At 44.5% G+C, this 23,744-nt stretch overlaps 1 long non-coding RNA gene, 1 other non-coding gene and 1 pseudogene across 2 annotated transcripts; 2 read left to right on the forward strand and 1 right to left on the reverse strand.

The window, feature by feature from the left end:
- Nucleotides 1-9,523: 9,523 nt before the first annotated feature.
- Nucleotides 9,524-18,606, reverse strand: LOC125753651 (uncharacterized). The gene is made up of 3 exons (XR_007405958.1): nucleotides 18,360-18,606; nucleotides 13,237-13,316; nucleotides 9,524-11,655 (listed from the first exon to the last, which is right to left on the reverse strand). It is a non-coding gene; the product is annotated as an uncharacterized LOC125753651 (long non-coding RNA).
- Nucleotides 18,607-18,915: 309 nt separating this feature from the next.
- Nucleotides 18,916-18,989, forward strand: TRNAN-GUU (transfer RNA asparagine (anticodon GUU)). The gene has a single exon. It is a non-coding gene; the product is annotated as a tRNA-Asn (tRNA).
- A 4,591-nt stretch (nucleotides 18,990-23,580) lies between these two features.
- On the forward strand, nucleotides 23,581-23,744 carry LOC112670235 (U4 spliceosomal RNA; annotated as a pseudogene).

A 23,744-nucleotide genomic window follows, 5' to 3' on the forward strand; every position in this document is an offset into this window, starting at 1 on the left:
ACTTTATTCTCAACCTTTTTATGATGGTTCCTATTCATTTGCCTACCTACTTATCCATTCACATACTCAGAAAACACTCACTGAGCAAGTCACTGTGGATATTCGAAGATAAACAAGATGAAGTTTTTCCTTCTAAGACCTTTGAAATCCAGTGGAAGAGAAAAAGAGGTACACAAAAGACTATAACACAACTGCTGGCAAAGAAAACAGACTAGCATAACAGCCCCATATTCCAACAGCAATTCAGGACATGCTTCTCAGCCTGCAGAATGAGGGGCAGAGCCACCCCTCTTTTGCTCTAGAAGCTGCTGAGAGCAAGAGTAACCACCACAAACTACATCAGAGCTAAACAGCTATGTCTTTTTTGTCCAGAAAGATCTGGACACCTTCCCCTGGTCCCCAGAACAAAACCTCCCTGCCAATTTTTCCCTCTTTCTATGCAGGGAATTGAGAGCCAAGAAAGGAAATGGGAACAGGATTCCTAGTCTCAATGGCAAAATTGAAGCTCAGCAGGTGAGAATTCTTGGCAGCATTCCTTCTCTGGAAAATGGATCAGCTCTCACCCCAGACTGCCCAGCACTGTCCTTCCCCACTCTGAACCTGGGAGACCAGTCTGGACAGCACAGGCATACTGATGATTCAGTTATTTGTGACTCTATGAATCTGGAACTTGCTGATCATCTAAGAAAGGAAAAAATTAAAAACATGCTCACATATTAATTCCTAGAAAATCAGTACTATTTCTATAGTTACCATATTTTTCTGATTCATGCATAAGAATACCTGGGCAGTCCCATTGTTTGGTATGTGGATCTAATAATGGATGGAATATTTTATTTCATTGTTTTCTTGGAACCCAGGGACATATGATTGCTAAAAGAAACCTCATAAATGCTCATTTATTTTTAATGCATTTATTTTAATGCATGCAAAATATATCATACACATAAAAAGGATTTATAAGACAAATGCACAGTTTAAAACTTAATAAAATGAACACCATGTACCCACCACCCTGCTCAAGAAATATATGTCAGTTTGTTATTAATAAGAGTTAATATTTTCTGAGCACTTATTATGTGCCAGACACTGCTCTAAGCACTTTACATATATTATCTGACGGATCCTCACCACAACCTTATATGGTAAATATTACTATTATCATTTCACAAATGGGATAACAAGCCTCAGTGAGGGAGCTTGCTCAAGGACACACAGATAATAAGTAGTTGAGCCGGAATAGAAACCTAGACAATCTGCCTCTAGAGCCCACACTTTAAATTACTACACCATACAGAGGCCCTTCGTTGTACAGAATATTGGGACAAAATGACCATAAAATGAAATGTGTATGCAAACCAAATTTCTCCACTGTCTTCTCTACTCCTATGTAGAGGTAAGTTTGGAGACAGAACCAGGAGAGATACACTTAGAGGAGGCTAAGGAGTGTGGAAGGATGGGAGGAGAGGCAGGAGGGTCTGTACAGATGATCTATTTGTGTCAGGCTCTGTAGCCAACCTTTCCTTTCATGGTCACTCTTTTGATGTCCCAATGGCTCAGTGACTGTGTCCTGTCTCCTATAAAAAGGTAAGATCAATGTTCACTAGTGTGAGAAGTCTCTAAAAATTAGCCCCCACCTTTTGGTGCCTGGGTGACAGTCGATTAAGCCTCAGACTCTTGGTTGTGGCTCAGGTAGTGGTCTCAGGTTATAAGATGGAGCCAGTGCTCAGCCAGGAGTCATTTCCCCTCTCACCCTCCTCCCTACCTCCCCTCCCCGCTCCTGCACTCTCTCTGTCTCTCTCTCTCTCTAAAATAAATAAATCATAAAGAAAACAAGGACCCCCAAAGCTTTCTGAATACTCCACCCTTCTGCCCAACACTCATCTCTTTGCAAGTAATGAGAGCATCGTGCTTTCCTTCACCAAGACACATGAACAACCACAGTCATGTGTAAACAAGTCATGTGGACCGCCACAGTCATGGAGTAAACAAGAAAACTAATGTTTAGCAATGTGGCTCATTTACCTCTGTATGTCGGCTCACAGAATCTGCTACACTACAATTCAATAAGGTCTCCATGCCCACGAAAGTAAGCTATGCTGGATTTGAACGGGGCATTCAAGCCAATGTTTCTCTAGGTTCGTCTTTAACATGCTCTCTTCCAATAACTGATTACAGATAATTATTTTGGAGAATTCATTTCCTTCAGTTCTTCTCCTCAAAATCACCTTAATGGAAAAAAGTCAAATACTTCAGTTCCTGAAAAAGTCAACAGCAAACCAAGAGTAAGCGTTCACACCACTCTCCAGTGTGACAATGGATTGTAAAATCAAAGATTCTGAACTCGGGCCTCTTCCTCACCAGCCCCCACCACCCTCAGCCAATGTCATTTGGGAGGCCCAATGCAAGGAATTAGGGAAGAGAACTTGCCACTGAGCTTCCTAGATTAGCTTACCCAGCACATCTTCATGACACTGGCTTGGAGGAGGAGCTGGGATATCTTGGTAACTGGTGGACTGGCAGGAAGCCTTTGCACAGGAAAGTGATGCCCTTATTATTAGGAGGCAGGGTCCAGATTGTGTCTCAGTGATGAGCTGGATCCTTCTGTGACAGGGCTCTCCAGAGAGGCAGAAGCCACTGACCATCCACAAGGAGGAGGAGCTCTTCTGAAACCGGTTGCTGGAAAACCAGAATTGCCAGCCAGAGCAGGTGGCAGGCTCTGAGGTCTCCATGAAGCATCCAGGGGGCACAGAAAACTGTGCATATCTTGATGTCTAGGCACCTGGCCTGTCCTTAAGACAACTCTTACTATACAAGCAAGGACCAACCAGCACATCTGATGGCTCAGGAGAGCGGTGGCCCATGCTGGTGGTGGGTGGCCACATGCTTTATGTAGGTCCTTGAGAAGAGGTTATGGACTTTTTTTCACTTTCAAAATAACTTCCTCAGGACACATTTTGACAAAAGAAGATTGACGACTATAAAACGTCAAAGGAAATATTCAGGTTTCTAAATGGGATTCGAGCAGAGGAAAGAGCCAATGGGTAGTTTATGCCACAGGCACCTCTGGCCCAGGACTTATAGCAACATTTTCCCAATAAGCTAGCCCAAGACCCTGTCACAGAGCCAGGAGCCCATCGATGATTTGTTCCTATCAACAACAAAAAAAATCCTGAGACCCATGCTATGGTTGCCAAACAGCAGCAGAGTTAAAAGATGGAAATGTAGAAGCACAGGGCAGAAGCTGTAATGATAAAAAAAAAAAAAAAAAAATCCCATTACCTGCACCTACAGGCACATATGCCTCATGGTTATTTTGCATCAGATGCAAACTATCCTGAAAAAGCCAAAAATGATGTTTAGAGCCTCAAAGATCATGGAAAATTTTAAATCCACAAATAACTATTAAGGGAAAAATGATTTCAATTGATATATTTATTCTAATCTCAGTAGAGTGGCATGCAAGGAGTCATGGGCTTTCATTTTTTTCCCCAAATGTCCAAAGTCAGAGTATCGGTGGAAAGAAAAGGTCTTTTTAAATGACCCAGATTTAGAATGGCAGACAAAAGACCAGGAAGGTCTGTCTGTGAGCAGCAGGCAAGCACACCCTGGGATGGGGGTAGGGGGGTGCAGGGAGGAGGGCCCTATGGGCGAGGTCTGCCCTTCCTTCCCCTCCCCTCCTCCTCTTGTGATGCTTCTGTTCTTCCTCTCTGCCCTTCCCTTCTGACTTCCACTTTCTTTCTTCGCACTTACCCTCCACTGTACCAGCTACATTTATCATTTCTTCCACACTCATTCGTAGAATAACCTTCCATTCCTGTACCCAAATCCCTCTTCTGTCCACCCTTCAGACCTCTTGGGGAGCTCACTGAAGATGTGTAATGTGCCTCCATTAATGCTGGTTCAAAACTCCAAAGCACGGAGCACGTTACTGCAAGGACATTGGTAGACACGGTACAGATATGAACAAGACTGGGTCCTCCTGGCTTCCGACAACTTCCAGTCCAGAGAAGGAAGCAGACAAAAGCCCATAGAACTGAAATCCAGGCTGAGTGGGCTAAGGCCTAAAAGTGCTTCCTGGAGGAGGCAGTAACTGAGCAGAAGGGCAGGGGCCTGGCTTTCTTATCTCTGAAGTCTCCTGTGAGAATGCTCTATAGAGATGTCTTCATGGAGGAGGGAGAAAGGGTTGACTGACAGTCTCAGCACCCACTTGTTTGACTGCAGGAGCCCGAGCTCTGCACACGACCACACTCTCGACTCCATTCCAGCTCACACAGCCAGCCCTCGGCTCCTCAGGATTCTGTCCAGAGGTGCAGGGTTCTGAGGGAGATTACCAGAAGGGCATGGAGAAACGATCTTAAAGATCTTCCCCTCCTCGACCTGGAATGAAGAATCAGACGCACCCGAGGACCTCAGCTTCATGCTAACCCACCCCCCGGGGGCCCATCTGAGGAGGGATTCCAGCCTGCCCATCCTGCAGTTCTGACTCAGGACAACAGGGGAGCTGAAGAAGTGGAGGGGAAGGAGGAAAGCAGATGATTCTTTCAAGAATCTGCTCTTGAGCAAACCACTTCCCCCTCTCTGGGCCTCAGTTTCCTCATCTGTAAAATGAGAAGGCTGGGCCTTGCCAGCCCAGTCGTGACAGCTGTGTTGTTTCCTTCCTGCTGTCCTTGAGCATATCTTTCTCTTGCAGTAAGATAGGGCTGCTTCCCACTTCCGGAAGGCCATCTGCCCGTCACTCTCCGTAACAAAAGAGCTCTTTCTCCCTCTCCTCCCCCCACCCTGCTTGGGCTCTTTTTCTGCATCCCCTTCATTCATTCTTTCTCAAAACTGTGGTTTTTCTTTTCCCTGCCTGGGCTTTACTGGGGGAAGCAGTCCATGCTGCTGTTACTCTGGGGCCGGCTCTTCTCAGTTCCCCTTCCTTCCTTTTTTTTTTTTTTTTTTGTTTCTGTTTTAAGATTTTACTTATTTATTCATGAGAGACACACAGAGAGAGGCAGAGACACAGGCAGAGGGAGAAATAGGCTCCCTGCAGGGAGCCCAGTGCGGGACTCATTCCCAGGACCCAGGATCACAACCTGACCCAAAGGCAGATGCTCAACCACTGAGCCACCCAGGTGCCCCTCCTTCTTTCCTTCTGCCCACAGCTTTCAGTGGGGACCCCACCCCACCCCGCACCACACACACAGAGACACAGGAAGTAGGGATTTCAAACTGTGTGCTCAGGACTTGCAGGAGAGCCCTCAGATTTCTCAGTGGCTGCAAGAAAGAGCCATCAAGCCCAGTCTCACTCACAAAAGGGAATTTAGAATCTCTGAAAGGCCAGCAGAGCCAGATTGAGGAAACTGCCTTCTTCTAAAAAGGAAATAATAATAATCATGGTTTAGACTTCAAGAAAGAGAGAGTTAAGCATGCTTGTTGCAAGACAGAAGCAAGCAACCTCCAGACGGCAGCAAGTGACAGAGTCTGACACTGGTACACTATCAGCGCTGTGGATAAATGGGAGAATGAATGATCCTGCACAGGATACTCCCCCCTTTTAGCACCTTGTCAGAGAGATGGGCTTTCTAGGTACACTCCATACAGAAAGATAGGATAGCAGCCTTATGCAGGTAAGATACATCCCCCTTTGGATCTTTCTGCTGGAAACTTGCTCCTGCCTTCATTCTGCTGAAGGAGCTCCTGAAAGAACCCTGACGGAACACACTTGTTGGAAGGGCTTATAAAGCTGAGCAGGCTGCTAAGGTGACCCAGGCATGCAGCCGGCATAACCCTCCTCCATGTGGTCATTCGTCCATTCACTCCCACAATCCCACTTTTGTGTCCTCACCACCTCTCTGTCTCCCTGAGAATCCTGAATTGCAAGGCCGGCAGAACTTCCATCCCCACCCCAAAAGGCACGTCCCTCTATGCAAGGGGTGAGTCTTTATTTTATTTCAATTTTTATTTATTTAGTCACAGAGAGAGAGAGAGAGAGAGAGGCAGAGACATAGGCAGAGGAAGAAGCAGGCTCCATGCACTGGGAGCCTGACGTGGAATTCGATCCCAGTCTCCAGGATCGCGCCCTGGGCCAAAGGCAGGCGCCAAACCGCTGCACCACCCAGGGATCCCTGGGGTGAGTCTTTAAATGAATGTCATAAATGTATCCATTCTTATCACTTATCATGGTCTTGACCTTCCCTACATGAAACTCCTTAAGCATTTACGTTCTGTAGCACAAGCCCAGCATCCAATAGACTCTGCTTTTCATCACTTTAAGTACGCCTTTTGAAGTACGTGCCCAGTCTCCCCAACCAAACTGCAAGTTGCTCTGAAACGTGGACTGCACCTTGTTCACCTCTGTAACCCTACTCTCTATTAATGTGTCCCATTCATAGTCGATGTGTCTTGTTTATTTTTTATTTTGGTTTATTACCCAAATAAAACATGCTCACCATAGAATTACATGTTTATTGGCAGAGTAAATCACCAGTGAATAAAGTGCACTGCCTCCAAAGCAATTAAAGAAATGCAAATTTTAAAAAATGGAAGATATTCTTATACGTGTATTAAATTAAGACAAATCAATAAAAATGAAAAAATGCTATGCAGGAGTGATTATGGAAAAGAGTGTCTTTACACGGCATTGGAGAGGGGCTTGTCATTTGGTTCAAGACTCTTGAACACTCCCTGCTGACATCTCAGAGGAAGTATGAAGAGCCCCATGCCTTTTAATCGAGGAAGTGAGTGTCAGACCTGGCATCGGGGCATCCTAACACTTCTCCATTCTCCATTCTCCTTTCCTTGCTGCTTTTCTCTCTGTGTCTCTCTGTCTCTCTGTCTCCCCTTAAACTCTCTCATCTTCTCTCTGTGCATCTCCCCTGGCTGCAGACTTCCTTCTGCCACTCTGTCCTCAACTCCGTTACCAAGAGCCCATCCTCACTTTGCTCCAAAGTAGAAGGAGATTGCTCCCTGAGCTAGACTTTAACCGTCTGCCCTCCAGGTGGCTTCTCCAGTATCAGGTAAATCCTGACACTTTGTTCATGTTCCCCCTATCAGAAACTTCACCAAGCCCTCCAGGGTGAAACCAGTCATTCCCTGGGAGGCATCACCAAACACCAGCACTCCGTGTGAGAACCAGGTAGCCATCCTCTCCTCCCTGGCAGGGAGCATGTGCAGCGAAACCCAAGAGCAGAGACTCAGAGGCTGTCCGTGGGGGACCCCCAGGCCAAGGCCAGCAGCGAGTGTGTGGATGACATCCCCCACACTGCTTCCTCCCCAGCTTGCTCCCAGGATCAGAGGGAAAGAGAGATGGGGGGGATGGGGATGGGAAGGAAATCCTTGTGTTGTTTTCTTACTTGGCTGGTACTGTTTGCTACTCTCTCTGCTGTCCAGTGCCTGCTGTCACAGCAGCACGCATCATCCAAATGCCACCTACTTTTCATCTGAGTCAGTTTTGGAGGTTCCACTGTGATCCCTCCATTGGGAACTTCCCACAAACACATGGCCTTGGTTCAAATATTGTAGCAGATGCTGGAGGTGCCACGGCTGGAGGCCAGAAGCCCACTGAACTCTTCTGGGTGGGATGGCAAGTTCATTCATTTCTTTTCTTTTTTAGTTGGAGCTTAGTTGACATACAATGTTATATTAGTTTCAGGTTTTCAATGTAGTGAATTGACAATTCCGTACAATACGTAATGCTCACCACCATGAATGTAGTTACTATCTGTCAACGTTATTACAATATTATTAACTAATTCTTTTCATCCCTGTGACTTATTGATTTGATAAGTGGAGTGTGTATCTCTTAATCCCCTTCATTTATTTCACTCCTCTCTCCTACCTCTCCCCTCTGGCCGCAAGTTCTTTCTTGTAGAGAGAATCTGGGGTACCTGCAAGGCTGCAGCAATCATCTACTTCTAGGGATCCAGGAATGGAGATTTCTTTGAGGAGCAATGTTAGCCTAAAGTTCTAACACATTTTCCCTTCTTCTCCTTCCCTGAGACAGGAACTGGGTGCTTTCCTCCCCAAATCAAGTGAGAAGTGAAAAGAGATTTAAGGAAGCAGTTAGAAGAAAGTGGGAAGCCTCCTCACACGCAGAAGGACCTGTGCCCGGTGCTGCAAGAGCCTGATTTGTGTCTCTTGAGTTTGGGAGGCACAGACCCTGGTGCCAGGAACATGGGATGAGGGCAATAGTCGGAGCAGCCTGGATTCCTGAAATTTGTGGACAGAAGATGCACAGGTCTCCTATTGCACAACAATGTGAGTATAGTTAACTCTACTGATCTGGACATTTAAAAGTTGTTAAGATGGTGAAGTTAAGATGCCTGCCATCAAGAAACCTAAGGAGACAGGCTAGAACTGTCCTGGTTCTGGGGACAGGGACCAAGCCAAGCGATGGAAGGTCACCTGGAGAAAGATCACCCACTTGGAGGGGTAGACATGCACAGACTTGCCAGCAGAGGGGTCACTGTGGAACACTAGGGCCTGCCTATTTTGCCCCATGTGGTACACCTCTAGTGGTTGGTTGCTGGTCCAGAGGTCCCCGCTGGATTGGCCAACACTGTCTCAGATTTCCACCATCGTCTGCGGTTTCTCTCTGTCCAACCCGGTTTCCTCCATCATATTTTACAGCTATTGGTCCCCAATAAACCCCTTGCACTCATAACTCCAGCTCTGTGTCTGCTCCCAAGAGGAACCAAACTCACAATTTGAGAATTTCGGAACTGGTTTCCTAAATAGTGGTAAATGACAGAAGGTTGAGCTAGCATTTCTCCCAGAATGTGTGAGCAATTTTCACCCTTTTCCCTCTGCTCTGGAACACCAACACCTAATATCCTATTACAGATTGTATAAATGAATAGATAACAGTGTAGTAACAAAACTTAAAACTAGATAACAGTGTAGTAACAAAACTTAAAATCTCTGTGGCTTACAACAGCAGTTTATTTATATTTTTTAAAGACTTTATTTCTAAGTAACCTCTACATATAGTACAGGGCTTGAACTCACAACCCCAAGATCAAGAGTCACATGCTCTGCTGACTGAGCCAGCTGGGCACCCCAATAAAGGTTTGTTTCTAACTCAGTATATATGTTACCAGTCTCCTCTAGATGTCTTCTCATAACAGAATCCAGGCTAAAGGAAGCCTCTATCCTGGTTGTATCTTTCTAAAGGCAAAGGGGAGAGAGTAAAAATGCTGGGGGAAACATGCAATGTGCTTCAGGCTTCTCCCACTCACATTTTACTAGCCAAAGCAAGGCCAGTGGCCAAACCTGACAATGAGGCAGGGAACTATATCCCTGCCACAGTCCCAAGGCATCAAGCAGAATATATAATCCTCCTTTGGAAGAGCAAATATTTGAAAATATACAAAAATGCCAGGCCTGCGGTCTCTGCGAGTTCTTGGCCTTTCCTATGTTGTGCCAAGATGGCAGCTGCAGCTCCAGGAAACACAACCCTAATTCCACACAGGAAGGAAAAGAAAGGGGGAAAGGGGGGGAAAGATAAACAGGATGAATTGCTGGCTGAGTCTGTCTCCTTTTTTTTTTTTTTTTTTTTCCAAGATTTTTATTTTTAAGCGATCTCCACACCCAGCATGGGGCTCAAACTCACAACCCCAAGATCAAGAGTCTCATGCTCTACTGACTAAGCCAGCCAGGTACCACAAGTGTATCTCCTTAAAAAATTGTGTTGTTCTTTTCTTTCCTTTTTTGGGGGGCGGGCAGTCTCTCTTAATGATTTCCACTTACTTTTCATTGGCCACTTCTCTCTGCAAGGAAAGCTGGGGTATGTTATTCAGCCACCACTCCCAAGAATAGAGAGGTTTTGTTAGTAAGGAAGGTAATATGAATATCAGGTGCTCAGCTAGCAGTTTCTGCCACTCCAACAAAAGAGAAACAGCTATAGGTTTTTGGAAGCTGCAAGACAGAATGAAGCAAGTTGACTGATGAAACTCAAAGAGAAACCACAATCTAGAATCTTCTGTGGTTGTTGCAGAGATGCTGGAAACTGATCTACCTAATAGAACACCCTGACATGTTTCTGGGCTCAGAGTCAGCAGCTGGGTTAGAGGGTGGAAGCAAGAAGTGAGCTAAAAAGAGAGAACACATGAACATATTATATGAACTACCCTTAACCCTATCTTACCCATCACCGCCCAGAGAGTCAGCCATCAGCATTTACTCCCATGCGAAACAAAACAAAACCTAAAGATACTGAACAAAATATTTAAGCCCTATTGTGGCCTTTATTTGGAGGCCCCTGCAGCCTGACAGCTGACTTCTTGCCCACCTTACCAGAGCTCTGAATCCAAATGCTATGCAGTAGAAATCTTTGCCTGAAAATAGACACCAGCTCTGGAAACCCACATCAGCTACACAGTCTCTCTGCCTTATATGTGCAAACTGTTTGTCTTACCAGGCAAATGAGGGGCTCCACTGCAGGATCGGGCACAATTGCAGATGATGTTCTTGCAGATGATGCCACACCCAGAGCTGAGCATTAAGTGAAAATCCTACAGGCTGAACCATAGGCCTCCTAACCTGTTGTAGCCATGCAACAAGAACAGGTTGCTATGAAAATGGAACATTCAGAGAACCACAAAAGAGTGTTTACACATTCAAAAATTCTGCCTGCCACAAATATAAATATTAATACTGGGAAGAGGGTGGTAGACTGGGACAGTGCACAGTAAAATCTTCATATTCAAGAGTTAAAAATATAATGTCAACGTCTTCTAAATAGGCAGAGGCTAAATAATAGAAGTAACAACATATATCTAGAGTTGTGAAGATAGCCACAAGAAAAACTTAGTAAAGAAACTGTTTTGTAGGAAAGAAGGAAGGAAAAGAAAGGGAAAGAAAACATTTCCCCTGAGTTGTGGATTCAAAGAGGGGAGGAAACTAGAAGACCATGACTTTCCACTGTAACCTGCTCTGTATTATTTGATCTGTTGCCATGCACATGGACTAAGCATACCTATGCTTTCTGCAACATTATATTTTTACACATTTTTACAACATTATGATTTATACACATCAGTAAATAAAGGACCAATCCATTATTGAAACTGCTATATAGTATTGCAGTATCTAAATATACTGAGTTTATTTATCTACCTTCCTTTAAGATGAGCATCTGAGTCATTTAAAATGTTTCAATGTTAGGAACAATATTGGATCAAAGAGTCCTGTATATGTCCTTGTATACCTATCTCTGGGAAGGAAACTGCACTGGAAGAAATGAGTCTCTTTAACACCAGGAAACTGCTGCACCAATTCTATCCATAATAGATGAAAGTTCTAGGGCTCCACATCCTCACCAACTGACTTTGTCAAGTTTCTTAAATTTTGCCAATCTAATGGGTGTGAAATGACATCTCATTATGATTCTGGTTCCCAGATTATTAGAAAACTTGAGCACCTTCTCATGAGCTTATTGGCAATATGGATTTTCTCTTCATTGATGGCCTGTTTTTCTGGTTTTTGTCTTCCACTAATTGGTAGGCATTTTTTATGAAATCGGATACTAAGGCTTTGTTGGATACATGTGTCGAAAATTCTTCTCTCAATGCCTTGGTGGCTCCGTGGTTGAGCATCTGTCTTTGCCTTGGGTCGTGATCCTGGGGTCCTGGGATCGAGTGCATCAGGGTCTCTGCCTCTCTCGCTCTGTGTCTCTCATGAATAAACAAAAACAAAATCTTAAAGAAAATTCTTCTGTCAGTCTATGATTCACTTATTAAATTTACTTTTTGCTTATTTATTCAATATAAGTTTTACTACATTTTAAATTTAATCAAATACATCAACCCTTTCATTTACATTTATACTTATTTTGTGTTTACAAAATTCCCTCTTACTATGTTATTGTTCTGTCTTCCTCGGGGCACAAAGTAATGCCTCAGTTAATATATAAATAAATATATGAATAAATAAAATTCTTTCCAGGTTATTGGTCTCCAGGACATTACACAAATCCAATTTTCATTTTGTACAAGCACCTTGCTCATATAGGCAAATTTGTATTGCAAAATCGGACTTAAAGACAAATGTTACCGGGGTTGCTGCCATTTATCATAATGAAACCAAGCTGAAGGATGCCTTGCTTTACACATATGAAAGTGTATAATCGGCAGAAATAACTAATTATTCTTCTTCACAAAAGATACACTTGAGAAAGGGAGTTTTAATATATAGCAATATTTAGATTAGAAATTAGAAAGACAATCTTGTTAGTAAGGGCTATAGCAATAGAACAGAGCATGGAGCCTGTTCCTCCAGGAACAGCCCATGGAGTCAAAAATTTTATTAAGCCTCAATGATGGCAGGCCTGTAAGGAGAGTTGTGGAACTTCTTTCTTAGTGACTTAAATGTTCATCAAACAAAAACAAAAACCAATAATGTAAGCAATCATTAGATGTGATGACACAATAAAATTCTCAATGCCAGAGTTATTGCCATGGGTAGCACCAAGTCAATAGCTCCAACACACGTGTTTATCAACGACATCCTATTGCTTCTCTTCTTAAGCCTTTGTCTTTCATCTCCTCTCCATTCCCCATGGCCCCATCCTAATGAGGCCTCTTGTCTTCACATCTGGTTTAGTTGAAACGGTCACCTAACTGTTCTTCCAGCCGCTCTCCCATCCTCCTGTGCTAGAGGAAGCTTCCCCCAAATTTGGCTGCTATCAAGTCTCCCTTCTCAAAATTTTCAGTGCATCTTCACTGCACATTATATAAATATGCCATAGAAATGTAGACATAGGGACATCTGGGTGGCTCAGTGGTTGAACATCTGCCTTTGGCTTGGGTCGTGACCCCAGCGTCCTGGGATTGAGTTCTGCATCAAGCTCCCTGCAGGGAGCCTGCTTCCCCCTCTGCCTGTCTCTGCCTCTCAATCTGTGTCTCATGAATAGATGAATAAAATCTTTAAAAAAAAAAAAAAAAAGAAAAGAAAAAGAAAAAGAAATGTAGACATGGTCCCTTTGATGAACATTTAAGTCACTAAAAATTGTCCAAATTGTGGACAGTACCGTTCATAATGTGAATTGTCTAGCCAGGTACTTGGTCACCCATTAGCTTATGTCCCATCATATCCTATGTAAATCCTCTGCTTCCTCTGGGCTGATGATCTGCCCTCTGCCTCTGTTCCTTGTCCTCCTCAACTAAAGGATCCTTCCAAGGACAGCCCAAGACTCACATCCTCCATAGGTTCTTTACTGACTGCTTAGTGATTATTCCCACCTGAAACACTTACCATCTGAGCCATGCAGTTAGCACTTACTGCCTCAAGATGTTTTTATAGATCTCCTGGTTCCCAAAGTAGATGAAAGTGATCTGTGGGCAGGGATGACGTGTCAGAGAGTCTTGGGCAGAAGGGTGGTCCCTGAGGCATCTAGCCCAGTTCCCAACGTATCTGCAGACTGCCATTTAGCCCACAATATATTAACTATCTCCTAGTATATTTATCAATGTCACAAAAAACTCTTAATATCCTCCTGTAGGTTGGGTTATATTTCCCAAATGAAAACAACTCATCATAAAGGAGTAAATAAAATTAATGCAAAGTGGTGTTTTTAGACATTCAGAAGAAATATAAGCCACCTAAAATCTCAGTCCCTCCCGTTCTTTTTTTTTTTTAAAGATTTTACTTATTCATGAGAGACAAAGATTTTATTTATTCATGAGAGACACAGAGAGAGAGAGAGAGAGAGGCAGAGACACAGGCAGAGGGAGAAGCAGGCTCCACGTGGGACTCCACCCTGGGTCTCCAGGATCAGGCCTTGGGCTCAAGGCAGCGCTAAACCGCTGAGTCACCCGGGCTGTCTCCTTCCTGTTCTTTTTAAGTGAAAGCATATTCATCCCTGAAGAATCACACGTTGTAAAACTTCCCTACAGAAGTGATTTACCTGTTCCTCAGACACCCTTTCCTCAAGAGGATGAAGACTTGGAGAAGGGAGGCCAACGTAACAGTAACACGGTGCTTGGCAGAGACTCCTAAGTATGCAGACTGGACTGTCAGAGTCACCTGCTCACACTGCTCGGGTCCTAGCCCCAGAAGGTGGGGCTGAGAATAACTTTGCCCACCACCCTCTATCTATAATTTAGGGAAACTACCACTTGCCACCTTTCATCCACTGGCTCCTTAAAAGTACTGCTTGCTGTAAATGCTTAAGAAAAGAGTGAAAAGGGGTAAAGAAGAAAAGAAAACTCACCACCCAGGGATGACCACTAACACTGTTGTGGAGAACTTGCCGGATACTACGCACACACGGACGCGGGCACACCACCCTGCAGTGGGCGGCTGTGTGGGTCAAGGTTAGCAGCGTGGCCGCAAGGAGCCTGAGTCCAGGTCTGAAACCCAGCCCCACCACTCACTGGCTCGGCTCTGTAACCTGAACAAATTGCTCCCTGCACACATTCTCTCACCTGTAAAGTGAGAATCATAGTATCCATCTCACAGGGTGCCCATGGGCTTAAGTGAGGTGATAGTCATGCGGTGCTTCCACCAGCAAGACGAGTAGAAAGCTTCTTGGAAAATATTGTTTTTACAATTATATGTTTCTCTAGCCTACTTTTTACTTAACATTTTATCATGCTTGTATGTTTTTAATATTCTTTTAAAAATTATTTCTGATGTCTTTTATAACTAATACTCTTTTCTAAATATACTACAATCTACCATTTTCTCCTGTTGTGGGACATCCAGGTTATTTCCTATTTATCTCTATTATTTATATAATATTGTGACAATATTCTTAAAACTTCAGTCACACAATCTCTGCTTTCTTACGGATGGAATTCTAACATAGAATTTCTAGAACGATAGGGTATAAACGTTGTTTAATGTTTACATTATCAAACTGCTATCCAAAAAAGACATTCCAAGTTTACTCCTGCCAGTCCTGTGTGTGTGGCCTCTATGTCTGTGATAGTGTTTTAGTGTTACCTCTTTTTTTCCTTTTTTTGCTATTCAGGAAAAAGAATATTTTTATTTAATTTAATCTTGATTCTCATTACTAATGTAGCCAAACTTCAATGATTATTATTGGACACGTGTATTTCTTCTTTTGGGAATATTCTATTCATGTCCCAATTTTCTGGTGTTATGTTTGGGTGTTTTTTTTTTTTTTTTTGGCTGAATTATAGAGGGTTTTTTCATATTAATTTTAAAGTGCTCTTTATATATTAAGAATTTAATTTTTCTGTCACATTTTATTTTTTTCCAGTTTACTTTATGGCTTATGGTTTTCATTTTCTCATTAACTCAGCACATGGTTACTGAGAGCCTGCTATGTGCCAGGCACTGTTGTCGGTGCTAGGGTTTCAGCAGGGAGCAAAGTCGACCAAAATCTCTGTCCTTGGAGAGCTTACATGTTAGTGGGGGCTTCTAGTTGAGAGTGTAATTGCAGTCAACAGAACCATCTAATTCCTGGAATGCCTGTCTTACAGTTTTATAAGTACCTATTTCTTAGACATAATTAGCCTATTAATGTCGCCTTCCTTTCAGAAAACCATTATACCCACATGAATACAGAGGAAGAGAGGACCCCCCGGCGCTTAGCCTGATAGAGAAAATTAGATAGTATTTTCAAACAAGTATGACTGAAATGGCACCCATGGACTTTCAAATGGGACTTGGGGCATCAACAGCACACCTGGTGGTTCTTTCTTTTTTTTTTCCTTTCGCACAGGTACCTCACTTGTACATTGCATAGTTGGGGGCAAGAGAAGCAGAGGAGCGTGAGTGAGGGGGATGAGAAGAGAGTAGTCTGGGGTCCTGAGATGGCTCAGGCTGTCATAACAAAAGTACCACAGACTGGGTAGCTTATACACAGTAATGACTTATTTCTCACAGTTCCAGAGGCTGGAGGTCTCAGATCAGGGTGCTAATATGATCAGGTTTGGGTGAGAGCCTTCTTCTGAATTGTAGACCACTGACCTCTTATATCTTCAGATGGTGGGAAAAGACTGAGCCAGCTCTCTGGCCTCTTCTTAAAAGGGCACTAATCTTATTATTCATAAGGGCTCATCCAAATGCCTCCCAAAGGCCTCCCCTCCAAACACCATCACACTGGAGATTAGATTTGAAACTGTGAATCTGTAGGGAACATGAACAAGTTCCATATGTAGAGGGCACTGTGCCAGGAATGCCTTTATAGATGTGCCACCACCGTTCAGAGATCCTCATCCCTTAACGGATGCACAGGAGAGCTATGGGACCTGCAATGGGAGCAAAATTGCCTCGTCAGCAATCTCTGTGCCCAGGTGACTCAAGGACCAGATGAATGACCACCCTCTGAAGTGTTAGCCCTTGGAAACACCTCCAGGAAAGCAGACAGACAAGACAGAGAGAATCCTGAATTAACTGAGATTATGGTTTTGGCAGCAGCAGAATAGGAATGAAAATAAGAACTGACTGGAATTATAGAAAGTTCTATTTCTTATACATCTTAAAGATCTCACTCTGTTTTTAAGAGGAATCACAAAAGAAGAGATCATTATTTAAACACTTAAATAAGAATTCCCACAGAAGAGATCATTATTTAAACACTTAAATAAGAATTCCCACAGTTCTTAAACTGAAAATGCAAATGGAAAATTCTGCTAAAGGACCATAATTTTAGTTTAATTTTTACAAATGCAGTTCCGGAAAAAAAAAGAAAAAAGAAAAAAGAAAAAAAAAACGTTCCAAGATGTACAAGGTGAAGGTCATCAATTTCTTCCTCACTATTGGCCACGCACAAGGAACACATACATAAATAGTCCTACAGAGTCAGGATAAACGTCATGGACGCGGAAAGTTGCCCAGCACAGGTGAATCTCCTGACAACAGCATCTCCAGATGGTCCTCCTCAGAAGATTCCTCCCTCACCTCACCTCCTTGCTCAGGCTCAGCCGCGGGCTCCCATTTGCCCCTTTTGGTGATGATACTCAGCTGTCCTCCTCCATGAAGCAGAGCTAGCTCTTGCTCGGAGGAAATAAGTAAAACATTGGTCATGGAACCCAGATTCGAAAGAAGGGTTCAGAAAAGATGTTCAATCATTCGGGAACTGCAAATCAAAACCACAAGGAGATACCACTTCACACCCCATGAGAATATTAAAAAACAAAAAAAGGAAGGAAGGTTGGTGAGGATGTGGAGAAATAGAAACCCTTGCTAGTGTGAGTGTAAAATGGGGCGGTTGTTGTGGAAAAAGGTATGGTGGCTCCTCAGAAAATTTTAAAACAGGATTATCTTAGTTATACTTCTGGGGATACACTCAAAAGAACCGAGGGTAAGGTCTCAAAGAGATATTTGCACATCCGTGATCACTGCGGCATTATTTACAACTGAAATGTGGAAGCCACCCAAGTGTCCACTGACACATGAATGGGTAAAGAAAATGTGGGGTAGTCGTACAATGGAATACGATTCAGCCTTAGAAAAGAATGCGATTCTGGGCAGCCCGGGTGGCCCAGCGGTTTAGCGCCACCTTCGGTCCAGGGCGTGACCCTGGAGACCGAGGATCGAGTCCCACGTCGGGCTCACTGTGTGGAGCCTGCTTCTCCCTCTGCTTGTGTCTCTGACTCTCTGCGTCTCAATAAATAAATACAATCTTTGAGAAAAGAATGAGATTCTGACACGTGCTACAACACGGATGAGCTCCAAAGACATCATGCTGAGTGAAATAAGCCAGTCACAAAAGGACAAACGCCAAACGCCCGCCATCTGATTCCACTCCCATGAGATACCTGGAACAGTCCAATTCACAGAGCCAGGAAGCAGAAGGGTCTGGGGGAAGAGGGGACCATGGGCTTAGTGTTTGGTGGGTACAGAGCCTCCTTGTGGAAGACGACCGGGTTCTGCAGATGGAGGGTGGAGATGGCTGCACAGCAATTTAGAGGTCCTTAATGACAGGGAACTGCGCGCTTTTAAATAGGGGGTAAGAGGAAGAACTAGGAGGAGGGCTGGGTCCGGGGTCACATCCGACGACACACGGAGCACAAGGCCGGGGTCTCCCACGTGGACAGCTAGAGCGAGTGTCCCATTCTCAGGGCGAGGAGGAGGAGCGCGGCGACGGGGCTGTCCAGGAGAACACGTGAGGCCGGGACGTGCTTTCCCGGCCCCGTCGCCCCGGTGGGGTGACCCGGGGTGGCCCGGGGGGTGTGGCAGCCGCCGCGGCCCCTGCCGCCTCCTGCTGGAGTACTGCGGCCACCGCACCCCGGACTCCAGGGGCTCAATTCACAAGTCGGGGCGGGGGGCCGCCTTCGGGGGCCAGATCGAACTCAAAGGCACGAAGCCCCTTCTGAGGCCCCCTAAACCCCGCGTTACCAACCGAGGCCACGTTCCCTCAGGGCGGGCGGAAGCTGGTTTCTTCGGAGGGGGCAGAATCTCACCTTTTTCTTTCAGGGCCAGGCACAAGTGCACGTTCGGCAAATTCCGAGACACGGTAGGTCTGTGGAATTAAAATCTGGCAGTGAGGGGTTGAGGGCGGGGGGCCCACACGAACGTGGAGAAACAAGCCCACCGTTTGGGCCCCGACGCGCGCTCCGAGCCCCACCCCCAAGCCGCCCGGCCCTCGGCTCGTGCTCCCAGGCCTGACCCGACCGCCTCCGGGGCGCCGGGCTGCCCGCCGGGGTCCGACGCGCGGCGGTGCCCCCACGCGGCCCGCGCACGCGCGCACGGTGCGCCCCCTCGGCGCCCCAAGGCCCGGCGCGGGAAGGCGACCGGCTCGCGCCCCAGCGTCCCCGCGACACGGCCCCGGCGCCCCGCGCGGCCGCGGACTCGGCCTGACCCCCGCGGGCCACGTCAAGGCGCTGGGCCCCTCCCGCCGCCGCGGCTGCCGCCGCCGCCCCCGCGCGCGCCCCCGCGCGCTCCTCCGCAGAGCCGGCGCGCGGCGCCCTGGGCGGCCGCGGAAATCTGTATACACCGCGCGGCAGGGCGAGCAGCCGGGTCTCTGTGGCGCAATCGGTTAGCGCGTTCGGCTGTTAACCGAAAGGTTGGTGGTTCGAGCCCACCCAGGGACGGCGGCCTCATTTTCCTGAGACGGATTCGTTTTAGAACAGCAACCGTGAGATTTTCCATGGGAGTGCAACGCCGCTGTCCTTCTGGGACGGAGGCGACCGCGTCCTCTCGGTAGTTGTTGCTCAGCGGGAGTGGGGCGAAGAGCGACTCCGCTTCCGGGCCGGCCCGGGGGGGGGGGGGGGGGGGGGGTCCCTGTCCCTGTCCCTGGGACCTCGGCTCCACCGTGTGCCCCGGAGTGCGCGCACCGTGGGGAGACAGGCCTGCCCAAAGCTCCTGCTTCAACAGCGCTAATTGTAATGGAAGGGGAAGAAACTGCCCCTTGACAAGTGAGTGACTAAGTGCCCCTGGTTTCTTCCCGGAGAATCTGACGCCGTCAGAAAGCCAGTGTCCCTCGATGTTGCCTTACCTACTACCCAAAGGAGCGGAGGAGCTGTTCCATGAGAATATGGAAGGGGAGTCACCTAAAAGCATGTGGAGGCAAAATCAGCCTGGGCAGCTGTCCGCTGAATGAAGCCCTGTTACGGCTCCTGGACAATGGACTTGAACCCAGACGAAGGTGTTCATGTTTGCTTTAGCCTCGCTGACAGAATTTTCCCTGAAATTAAACTCGGTTAGAAATTGTTTGTATGGGTTCCTGTTAAAGGGGTTTTTGAATGTAGTTTCAACTCTAGTCTCACAGAAGACACAGATATTTTTCAAGCAGATGGTTCACATGAGACTTTCTATAAAGATAGAGAATCACGTGATATAACACGATAGCGTGATGATAGAATTCCTTTCTGCCAAGATTGAGGTTAGGGGGTGCGTGCTTTGTCTCTGGGATGTACTTTTCATGGGTAGAATTTAGAGACCTGGAGGAGGGAATAGTGAAACTGCCTCACTCTGCTGTCCTTTAGGGAATGCCTTGGCAAATGCTGGCTGGTAAATATTCATCAAATAATTGTTGATAATAAAATGTCCTCTGTTGCCTAGTTAGGAGCCCTAAAAAAAAAAAAAAAAAAAAAAAAAAAAAAGGAGAGAGAGACACAGTGTTGCAGTTGTAGAATTTTATTTTTTTATTTTATTTATTTTATTTTATTTTATTTTATTTTATTTTATTTTATTTTATTTATTATTTTATTTTAATTTTTGCAGTTGTAGAATTTTAGACAGAGTAAAGGGTAGCCCAGGAAAATATCTTAGGTAGGGGCCTCTCTGATGCTGAAAATTCTAAACTTTCCACTCCTACTTAAGGATAGCTTACAGTGGAAACATGAAAAGAGAGAAAATTAGGTCACAAGATCATTTATAAACTGCTCAAATCTAGTCTAACATTTCAAGATGAAGAAGGCATAATATCTCTAGTACTTAAATTATGGGGACTTAGGAAGCACAACCCTCCACTTTAAGCTGAGCGTATTTATACTAGGTTGTAAGCTCCTTGAGGGAAGAGACCATTTTCTGTTATTAATGACCACTTTAGGTTCCAAACTATTTCCTTAAGATGCAGTTCAATTTTTCTTAAGCTTAGCACACAAGGCCTTTCCCCTACCATGTTCCTGCTTGAAACCTTCTAGTAAGTTATATACATTTACCAGGAGCTTTAATGGCCCATGCTGCCTTGTACCCCCAGATGTCTTTACCTTTGCCCACCTCCTCTGTACTTACCTGGTAACATCTGCTGAGGAGTTAGCTTCTCAGGGAAGCCTCCCCTGACGCTGCCTCTGATGTAGGTGCCCCTTCTCTATGTATCCATTACAAGACCCTGAAACCAGGGAGTTACTTGTCACCTACACTTACTAGCTTACAAACCCCTGGAGTGTAGTGACTACGTCTTAATTACATTGTTTGCTCATATAGCACAGGCCTGTAACATAGCACATGCTCAGGACAGAAACATTCTCTGTCTTCTCGGAGTCTGTGATTAACAGATGGACAGTCAGATAAAGATGCATATGATGAAGTGTCAGTACAAGGGCCACACAATGTTTCCAGGTAGTAAAGGAAGAAGTCAACATAGGCTGGATTGTCTCTTCACGGAGGATCTGAAAGAACCTGGAAAGATCTGGATAGGCCAGAAGGCAGGGGAGGGCTATTTAAAGCTGGCAAAATTTGGAGGCAAAATGGGGGTGGGTAGATGAGCATAACCAGAATATAGAACAAATGTACTTAAATAGAGTGCACTGAAAATGTTCTTAGCTTGTGGAAGGGCCCTGAAGACCAAGGGATGAGGATAGACTTTACCCTATATAGCAAGGGAGTAATCGTTCAAGGTTTCTGTTTTAGGACATAAAGAAATTTATTTTAGATGGTTGGTCTGGCAACAGAATAGGAGAAATAAGAGATCAGAGAACAGATAAGAGGCAGTTATATTTCAAAGGAAATATCATCCTCCTAGAAAAGAAGGACATAATTCCATGGAAGATTGGGTAAGTTTTAGGGACTGAAACAGGAAGGAAGTAGGAAGGGTGATGCCTACATTTAGAGCCTGGGTACCCCCAGGAAATGGGGATAGTGGTGTTGCTTGATACTGCGAATTTGGAGGGGTCTTAAAGAAGTCTTGAAATTAGAGAAATTATCAATTGCCCATACTTTTAGCTTACCTTACTTGTGGCTGATTCTTCACCTTGGAGTTCATCTAAAATATAGTCCTAGACTCAACCTTCATTTTTTTTTTTAAGTTTCATTTCATTTTAAGTTAAAGTTCATTTACTTAAGGTAAACTTCCTAAGAGACTACTTTAGGGGTCCACAGAGCCCTGTGGAAATCTGAATGGGAAACTAAGGATCCTCTCCCCCAGAATATTCGCAGAAGAAAGTTTATTTACAGTGTCCAAGAGTGTCACAGCATCTGAAAGAGATTTCTAGCCGCTCGATTTTGAAGGCCCGGCTTTGTATTGTATTTATTCGATTTGTATTCTAGTTACTGGTCAAGGTACTTTACCAGTACTTTACCAGTTACTGGCAAAGTATGTCAAATCCAGAGTGTTTGGTATGGAAAATTACTAACCTGAAGATTTTAAGGTAATACAAAGAACTAGAATAGTCTAATACTATTGACAAGCCACAAAAAAACCAAATTTTTTCTTTTTCTGAACAGTTAAGTAGATAGGTATGTAAAATTAATAATAAACGACTTGAGACAACAAAAGCTGCTTTGGAATTTTAACACTTAATATCTCATTGTTATAATCTGGAATGACAGGATGCAAAGGGCTTTACTATATTGATCCATTCAGGGTCACTTCTGTAGGGATTTACAGCGGCAACAGTTTCTAATTTGTATTTCTTTCCTTGCAACTTACTTAATGACAACCAGAAAACTGCCATATTTCATTACCCCGTTCTAGGAATTGAGCCACTTTTCACTTTTTTTTTTTTTTTTTTTTTTTTTAGTAAAAACAAATTATTGTCTGTCATAGAGGACTCAAACTAGTTATTCCCAAAGATAAAGTGACAAAGTAAATCAAATACACACTTTAAGGAGATCTTCAACTACCTTAGTAATAAACTGAGAAGTAGACTCTTCTAGATAACCATATGGATGTGTGAGCATAATGGTAGTTTATTTAACAGAGCAACATATTCACGTGTACAAGATTATAGGGTAGTCTGATCATTGGAATTCACTCCTAATAAATACTACATAGGTGAAAATCTACACTGGATAGGACTCAACAAAGAACTGAAGTTTGAAATATAGAATTTCTCCACTAATTACCAAGCACGGAGATTCTTTGCATAGCCAGGGACATCAGTTTACAACTGCAAATGTTTTGACACCCTGCTGAATTGACCTGGTTTACATTGCCTTAGGCCTGGGAGAGCATGAAATATCTAGTGTATTGTAGAGACACTTGAACCTCCTCAGCATATTTAGATCATCTCTGTCCCCAAGCCCAAGAGAAAAGCTATCATAAAGACAAGACTGGCAAGAAGGGTGCTTTACCAAGCTATTACGTACCTGCAATAACCAAATAGAAAATGAATTTTCATTTTGAGATCTGAAGTATTTCATAGGAGCTCCTTTTCTCTTGATGACCTCTTGCTTCTGTGGTTGTAAACTCCTGATTACTGTATTTTAAACTTCTCCAGTACTAGATGTATTGTCACTTTAGCACTTGTGCTATGTTGCAGACATTGATAAGCCCCTTTTCATGGATCTGCTCTAAATAGAAGCATCCTCATGTGCCATTCAGCCCCCCTTGCCTCTTCTGTAGCTTCCTGAGGGAACACTGGTTGGGGGAAAAGGGGTACAGAGCTCCTGGTGCTCAAAAGCAGGAGAGTCAGGAAGATAGTCACAGAATAAGCTCGGTGAGGAGGCCTGTTTCAAAGCCAATCAACTATACTATGAGTGGTTCTTTACAGGTACCCACAGGAGGAATTGCCTCTGCAAACTGCTCAGAATGAAGTCACTAGTTTAACGTGACTTCTTTGGGATGCTTTCTCTAATCCACCAGATGGATCCCATCCTTCCTCCTCTTCCTCTTCTGCCATAACACATACTGATTTATGTTTTCTGGCCCCCAGCCTCTATTTTTAGAGAAGTCAGTTCATTTTGTGTTGCTTGCATTTGTGGTGCTCAGCAAAACTCTAAGTTAACTGAACTTGTTGCAGCTTTGCAGAGTGGCAGTATCGTAGCCAATGAGGTTCATCCAAGGCGTGATTATTGCTAACTGAAACTGAATTTGTTGCAGTAATCATTTCACCATATAAGTCAAACCATTATGCTGTCTGTATGCAGTGATGTATGTCAGTTATATATCCCAGTACAACTGG

The sequence above is a fragment of the Canis lupus genome, chromosome 25 (assembly GCF_003254725.2).
Source record: "Canis lupus dingo isolate Sandy chromosome 25, ASM325472v2, whole genome shotgun sequence".
Taxonomy (NCBI): Eukaryota; Metazoa; Chordata; class Mammalia; order Carnivora; family Canidae; genus Canis; species Canis lupus.